This window comes from Branchiostoma floridae, chromosome 4 (genome assembly GCF_000003815.2).
Source record: "Branchiostoma floridae strain S238N-H82 chromosome 4, Bfl_VNyyK, whole genome shotgun sequence".
In the NCBI taxonomy this organism is placed as follows: domain Eukaryota; kingdom Metazoa; phylum Chordata; class Leptocardii; order Amphioxiformes; family Branchiostomatidae; genus Branchiostoma; species Branchiostoma floridae.
The window spans coordinates 17,588,067-17,596,557 of record NC_049982.1 but is presented as its reverse complement, the minus strand read 5'-3'; the positions used below and the strand labels follow the sequence as shown (position 1 = coordinate 17,596,557).

Below are 8,491 nucleotides of genomic sequence, written 5' to 3'. Positions count from 1 at the left end.
CAGCCGGTCAGGACATTCAAAACATCGAGAGAGACATGACTGACTTTGACGAAGGCATCTTCGCGTCTCTGGACGGGACAGAGGGAGAAGGAACCTCCATGGAGAACCATCCACCCTCGGGAGAGCCCCTGGACCCTCTCGGCGCCTTTTCAGAGGTGGAGCTGGACACCTTCATTTCCGACATCTCGCATGAAGGTCCAGCCGAGCATGGGCAGTGTCAGCAGTCCACGATGCAGCCAACCTCAGACCCCTCCAAGGCCTCAAGTCTGTCTGAACTGTTGAAACAATAGCTCAGAACATCTAATCGTCAATCGATGGTCAACATGTAAACAAAGTGCTGACTGTCCATAAAAGTTTTGAATATATAACACAGTATAGATTTTTATGAGCCATCACTGACAGGTTTTCCATTACTAACTACACCTTGTAAATACAACGCAATATCGGTAACTTTTGATTTAATGAAATAATTGTTTAGGTCCGGGAAAGCTTTCGTGAGAGGTTCTGTACGGTAGCAATGGCAACTAAATGTTCATGAGTAAACGTGTTGGCATATTCTGAATGTGGATGTATCAATGTAAATGTTACTTACGGAGAGTTATTGCTTGGTTCGTTATTACCACAAGGAAGATTTAATCAATGAAAAGTTCATTCTTCCTCAAGTTTTTCCGACCAATGAACTTATTGTCCTTATTAAAGAATACAGTTATCAAAATTGAAGCCCTACATGTATTTATAACCTTTGGAGTGATTATCGCCGACACTCGGACAGATAGAATTTCACTTTGTACATTCACGTCACACAATAAACTGCTTCTATAAGTGTTGTCCAGTATGCAGTGACCACTGTGTACAGAATAGTAGATGAATCTGGCTCGAATTTGACATAATATTTACCTCCTTTCGCTCAGCCTGGTTGATTTTCACGCCAATGATTCCATGCAGTTTTCATTACAGACGTAAACATAGTACGATTTTACTCGCGTTTTACGATACTGCCTGTAATTGATAATGAATGAATGAATGAATGAATGGAAGTATCACAGATCTACTCTAACATAGAAGTTCGGCCGTCAGGCTTCTCGCTTCTCAGTGATAATCGTGAAAATGTAGGTTTAGCTATGGTTGGTTTATTAAAATGCACGACGAATATAAACTTGTCAGTGCTACTCATGTGTCTAAAGTGAGGGAATCTACTTTCTATGTAACTAAACAGGGTCATTTTATCATTGACAGCTTCAGGCTCAGATCACTCTCTCCATATAGTGGCAAGTACCTAGCGGCCCTGCGAATGATGGTCCTCGCGTCCTCATCGAGAAGCTGAATGGCGAAAATTCGTTACAAAAAATAGCTTGTTTGCCGCCGCCGTTATCATTGTTCAGCCTGAATATTACGGCGGTGGTGTAATGAAGACTTGTTAAGTATATGTATGAATGCCGCCGGCACGACTTAATAAATTAAACGTGACACTCCCTGTTATATGTAATGGCGCCGTCCATTGAACTCCTCTTGACCCTTACTTCCGGTGCCTAACTGGGTGATGTTTGCAAGTAGGACCACTAGTCCAGCACTCTGCCTCACCGCGTGTGGCTGACTACAGGCATTACCTGTATTACAGATAAGGTGCTGCTATGTGTTCAGCGTTGTTGTGATTCATGCCTTTAAAAATAGCAGAAGTAATTATGTGAAACAAGCGATCGCGGCACAGAGCATGGTCGGGACGCTATCCTGAGATCTTGTCCTCAAGCCATGGAAGCCAGTGTCAGTCCGGCCTGAGAGTGATCCACGACAATTTACAAGGTGAGCTGATAGTTGTATACATGCATAGATAAGGTGCTGAGGACTTGGCATTCCATGTAACGTTAAATGTGTGAAAGAATGCATTTTTTTTGCAGCCAAATCGCAGACAACATCTAACGTTACGGCTAACGTTAGTCGTGTTGTCTCAGCTGATGATGACATGGCATGGTCTAATGTAGTCCGGATAGAGGTAGATGACAATTAATTTTTCCATTTTATCCCGGCTGTTCTTGGCGTGTCATCTTGAAGTGGAAGAAATAGTGACAACAGCTACGAGAAACACTGCTCCTGAATGAGGAAACAGGAACTAGCGGCCGCCGCCTGGAAGTTCCTCTTTTTCATTTCTCCCACAACAGTCAACACAACGTTCTGTTTAAAACCCTAACATTTGGTGGCGTGGGCGGACCTGTTCCTGTGGGTTAATATTTCTCTACCTATCTGAGTTTATCGACAAGCGACAGAGGTGATTATGAAGCTGAACCTGTACCATTCTGTTTAATAGCAGCATCATATTGTTAAAGAGCAATCTCCAAGGTTTACAGGAGGAGGAAATGTTTGGGTGTGATTGATCGTGACTGTGGTCGTGCAAATCCAACATGTCCGCCGTGCCGTGCCGTGGCGTACAGGGCCGGTGAGCTGATGGGGAAGGCGGCCTCATGTCGGGTATTTCCAGCGTTGGTTTTCCGTGTTTGGTGAAATCAGTTGTGATGCTACGCCCTTGCGATCGATAGTTTATCCCTGGGAACAGTAACGTTTGTCAGTCATAGGAGGTTCGCGGTGTCTCTTGCCACAAATTACAAATGCAAGGTTGCTGTTGCTTGCAGCCAAGATGGAGCAGGTTTTCCCTTGAAGTAGATTTATTACCTCGGGTGGGAGGTTCACCTCCGACTGTTTTGGGTTGTATTTGTGTGTTTTCACCTGTTACTCAATGCCCTTTTGAGGGATTTGTAACGTTGCGGATTTTTATGTGTGGGTAGTTTCATATTGAAGTGGTATTGAATTCCAAATATAACGTTTAATTGCAATTTCGGGCAGTCTTTTCGGTCACTGCAGCACTACAAGCAGGCGTTCATGGACAGGTGGTCAGGAGTCTCCAAGGAGTAATGCCCCCTTATGTTATGAATGGGGACTTGCTTTTCTTTGAAAGATGGGATGGGGGATAGCTGGGATTGATAAACTTCATAAAGGGAAGGGGAAGATCACTAACGTCTATAATGGCCAGGGCTATGGGATCTTTGCTTTCTTGTTTAAGTTGTTACACTTGTACTTTAATGGCATGTTATGTAAGGTTAACAGACAATCATGGATTACATTTCTGAAATATAGCATGATTATCTCCATGAAATTATCTCTTAATGAAAATGGAGATATTGTTTTTGTGTCTGTGTGTTTGTGATCTGGGTTTTTGTAGTCAGCATAACTCAAGAGCCTCTTGATGGATTACAGTGATATTGGTGTGTAGGTACAGTATTGGGAAGATGAAGGTCAGGGTCAATTTTGGGCCCCTAGTATGTGACCTTGGTACTGCAGCAGAACCTCCATTTTTTGTATCTTTTGACATGGCTTTGATCTTGATTTTTTTAATGACAGATAGCTTGTGAAAAAGTGACACAATGTTTGGGCCCCCTAGCAGCTTGCTCTGGAACCACAAGGGCATTTTTGTGAAAACCTTCCTTGGAGTATAACAGATAATAGGAATGATGGATTTCCATCATATTTAGTATGCAAGCATCTTTGGCAGAGATATGCCTAATTAAGTGCAAATTATTCAATTTAGGACTTAATTTGCATATCAAATGAGGAAAATCTATATATACAGTGTCTCCATTATAGGACACAAATACATGTACCAATGTAGATTGTGGAAGGGGCAAGATCCGCAGTTACCAATTATGCAAATAAGTCCGTAATTTGCATAATTAATGTTAAAGTTTCATAATTCTTCTAAGTATATTAAGTATATGTAGTAAATGATTGGATTGTCAACATTGTGACCTGTGTAAGTTAAAGGTGTATATAACCAAGCAAAGGTTATGCAGATGTGAGTCATTTCCATAATTAGAATATTTCATGGAGATATGAGGTCTCCGGACTCTTGTTTTCAATGCCATTTGATGTCAGATAAGGGCTCAGATACCTAGATCCCATTCACATTAAAAAAACCAAGCGAGTTGAATCCGATCCGATCTAAATGAATTTTTGCAGTGTAAACACTAAGACCCCATTCAAACTAAAACAAGTGCTTTTAAAAAAGCTGGCATTTTGCCAATGTTTGCGTGTGTGAACGTTTTTTTCTAGTTATTAGAATGTCATATAAATAGAACAGAGTAACTAAACCTGATATTGGCGCATGGAGAGATTCACATGTGCCTGAATCTAGATCTAGACGCCACCTGTTAAAATTTGCGTGAACTGCAGCAAATTTCACTACACTGCCTGTTTTTGAGTGAGCTCTGTTGCGGGGCATTTTTAAGTTGTTTTTTTTTAATTTTTATTTCTATTCGGCAAAAAAAGAAGCGGCGAATCCGTTAACCAAAGAAATAAATTGGTGTGGCCAAATGGATGTAAAAATTAGTATTATAATGGATGTAAAAAAAAAAAAAAAAAAAATCTACCTCCCCGGATTCGAACCGGGTGCATTGGTTTAGAATGCGTAAACTTTAACCACTGCGCCAGTGCGAACATGTTGGAAAAACGCCTGTTTTAACAGGTTTAGAAATGTTTGGCATGGATTGAACAGGTCCGTTCATCTCAACATCACTCCATCACAACGGCGACTATTCTGGCCTCAAAAAAGTGAAGTGAATGAAATATCGAATCCGATTAAAGTTTTTCTACCCAGTAAGAAAAATGTGTTCACACTGATGTTTAGACAATCATATAAAATTACTAGTATCAAACCCAAACTTGCGATCCTGACCATCATGCGCACAGCCGAGTAGGGACTGTGCATCCAAAATTAATCTGACAATAGAAGAGAAACAAAACCACACAAATTATTTTCATGGGTAATATTGCCAAAATGAACCAGTTGTTTTTTTGCTGCGTTGCTGAAAGAACGTTTCAGCCAATCTTGCGGCATCAATATGTGGTCAACCATAGCAGTTAGATGATTTTTGCCTACAAACTTGCCCTTAAACTTTCTCCAGCCCGTCAATTGTACATTTCTGACATCTTAACCCTGAAATAAGCCATAATCTTATCCACTTCACGTTCACATGCTGGTCAATCGGATTGTCCCGAATCTACTGTACCTCCTGGAGGTGGATTGCAAATGAATCAGATAGGAGAAAATGAATAGGATTAGCAGCGTTCACACTGCAAAAATTGATTCGGATAGGGTCATTTGACGTTTAACTCAGTTCCCGTCCTTTTTAGTGTGAATTGGGTCTAAAAGATCTTGATGTAAAATGGGGATTCTCAAGGTAACCTCAAGCCAGGTATGTTTTTACAGTACCTGGCACTCCAGATTTCATCAATTTTCAACGTTCATCTTTTGTGTTGACCATGAAAACGTTTTGATGAGCTTAAAATATGAAGTTACGTTGTATGTGAAAATTACATATTCGGGTCATAAGCTCACACACTGTGGCAGCTACAACATTTGTCAACAAGGTTGGGGTCTAATAATTTGCATATGAATAGGTGTAGAAGTGTTTGGCAGAGGATGACCTTGTGCAGAACCTAGCTATAGTGTAAACAATGTAGGCGTAATGGGTAACTTAAGAACAGCCCCTTTTCTACACAACAAAAACATGTCAGACTATTGATTGTTTGCCGTGTATGTAAGGCACATTGGTGGACAGATTCATATTATGATTTGATCTCAGATCAGGAAAGGTGTTACTAGTATATACATGTACATACAGATCTTGTGAGCATTTGTTTTAGGTAACAGAACCAATTCCTTTGTGGTCAAGCCCTTTGTAAGGTACAATGTATAGCTGTAAAGTGATTTTGTATGGGTATGAGGGATCCCCTGCTGTTGTCCCCAAAATAAATAATCCTTCTAGGCGGTATAAACCCAATGGTGCTGTATAACACTGTACTACTATGTCTCTATTACTACTACTACTACTACTACTACTACTAGTAGTACTACTACTTTTACTACTACTACTACTACTACTACTACTACTATTACTACTACTACTACTACTACTACTACTAGGCTGTCAAAAACAGCCATTGATTGAAACATCTGCAACTCTGAATACATTAGTATTGTTTCTGGTGCATATTTGGGTGTGTGTCAGCAGATATTTGTAGCCAGCATAACTTAAAGAACCTCTGGGTTTATTGTGATGATACAGTTGTATTTCAATTTTGGTATATGTGGATAGCTCTTTGGAAGACGAAGTTTAACTTTAAGATTAACTTGGAAGGTCAAGATCAATTTTGGCTAATTATCCAATGAATAATGGAGATATTGTTGTGTGTGTGTGTGTGTGTGTATGTCTGTGTATGTGTTTGTGTTTTCAGATGTTTGCGGCGAATGTAACTTTAGAGCCTCTGGATGGATTGTAATGATATTTGGTCAGTGTAAAGGAACTGGGAAGACAAAGGTCAAGATTAATTTTTGCCCCCCCTGGTATATGACCTTGGTCCTGGAGTAGAACTTTTTTGTATCTTTTGATCTGGCTGTGCTGTGGTCTTGATATTATGGTGTAAGATAGCTTGTAATGTAAGGAAGAAATCGTGTGGGTTCGGGCCCCCTAGCAGCTTGCTCTGCAACTACAGGGACTCTTTTGCAAAATCTTCTGAGGAGAATAAATGAAGAAAAGAACTACGGATTTCCATAATATTCAGTATGCAGTTATGTAACTTATGTTAGCGTCTGACAGAGACGTACATAATGAAGTGTAAATTGGGCAAAACAGATTTAATATGCATATACAGTCAAACCTGTCTATAGCGGCCACTCAAGGGACTGGAGAAATGTGGTCACTATAGACAGGTGGCTACTATATAGAAAATGCTGATCAATTGACCACAAGCAATAAGTTACACATGTTTTCAGTACCCACTAATCTTTCTCACCAAGTAACGTTGTCTCGGTCGTCTCAAAATTCAACTGACCCTACCAAAGTCAAATCTTCTGAAAATGATCGATATTGCCATGCGCAATGTAGGTAAATTCGCCGACAAAGACTTGTATGCGTACCTTCCACTATCACCAAAATGACCCTGTCGGGAACTCCTAATCCTCGCAAACTACGATTTCAAACTCGGCGTAGGGTTACATACGAAAGCTGTTTGGTCGCAATAGACAGTGAAATTGTGTGGCCATGGCCGCGTTGGACAGGTGGACTATTGGGTAGACTATTTCTTAATGCTTAGGCCAATGGGAAAAATCCAAGGGACCGACAAAAAGTGACCGCAATGGCCAGGTGGTTGCTATGCAAAGGTGGTTGCTAATATAGGTTTGACTGTATGATTGATGAGGAAAATCTACATTTGCATTATTTTTCATTATAGGGCTCAAATGTGTGTAAAATATATAGTTTATGGCAGGTAGAACATTAAGAGATACGAGCACACACCAGTTTATTTGGGGGTTCAAATGGAGGCGGCACACCCTCAAGTCTAGCGACCATCTCTTCCAGGGAATTATCCTGAAGGAAAATACACCTTTCTCACGCGGCGGCCATGATAGATCTAAAACGAGTTCAATGTGGCAAACAAAAGGCGGTCCATCATAATCAGCAGTTCGACCAATGGTATCCTGCCAATTAGGAAATCGACCAATAAGTGAATGGCTGCAAATTCGTTAAAAATTTGCATTATTATGTTTTTATTTTGCATCTCTTAAGGGACCATGGGGTCAGTCTACACTACTCTAAATTGCTACATCTTTCGGTGCATAACACTTCTTGTAATATTTATTATTCTATCTTATATCATGAAAATTTGTGTGGTTTGGGGGAAAACTAAATGGGACCTGATTTTAGAAATAAGTTTTGTCTGTTTGCCTCATTGACCTCTTCTTCGATCTATCATGGCCGCCGCGTGAGAAAGGTGTATAACTGTATATGGGGTGAGAGGATATACCTTCAGCTACAAGACCAACTGAGTTTCGATCCTTCAACTTCTCTAATTTTGAAAAATTATAGGGAAATATCATTATTTTCATGTCAAAAATGATGCACAAAATCGGGCATTTTCGCATTGGATAAAACAGATGAAGCAGATTTTTCCGGCAAGCACGACTGATACTGCCAGAAAGAGGAAAATCTTAAGACTAATCCAGCCAATTATAAAGAAAATTCTAGTACTACAGTTTTTTTAATCATCCACGGCGCGCGGCATTGCAACTTCGCTTGACACAGCGCCTCAGAGGTAAATCTAGGTCACGGGCCTCTTTACATTCAGGCGTAGGGATATCGCGGAAGCAACGCGCGGACCAAAACACAATTTGCACCAAAAACACACCATTTCCTACGCTTTTCAGCCATGTAACCGTTTAATGTCATTTCGCAGGAAATAATGAGAAATGTCAACTCAAACATGGGCCCTCGGAAGCCTTTCGTCACTTTTTGGTCGCGGACTACCACGGACCCCGGTCGCGGAAGAACTGGGTTGTGCACCGTTAATATATGCAAATTATGATTAATATTGTCCATGACTTTAAAAAGTTATACTCTATAATCATGCCAAGTTTGACTTGTCTGCGACTTTTCTTTCTCGAGTA

The 8,491-nt window shown here is 40.5% G+C and overlaps 1 protein-coding gene across 3 annotated transcripts in view; it reads left to right on the top strand.

Moving 5' to 3' along the window:
* The first annotated feature begins 1,479 nt into the window (after positions 1-1,479).
* Positions 1,480-8,491, top strand: part of LOC118414280 — a 20,477-nt gene continuing 13,465 nt past the window's right edge. For 2 of the 3 annotated variants that reach the window (XM_035818207.1, XM_035818208.1), the window contains exon 1: positions 1,480-1,800. The gene's annotated coding sequence lies outside the window, so the exon portion shown is untranslated. Of the gene's footprint in view, positions 1,801-1,929; positions 2,264-8,491 lie in introns of those variants that run through there. The other variant, XM_035818209.1, reaches the window with a different exon arrangement.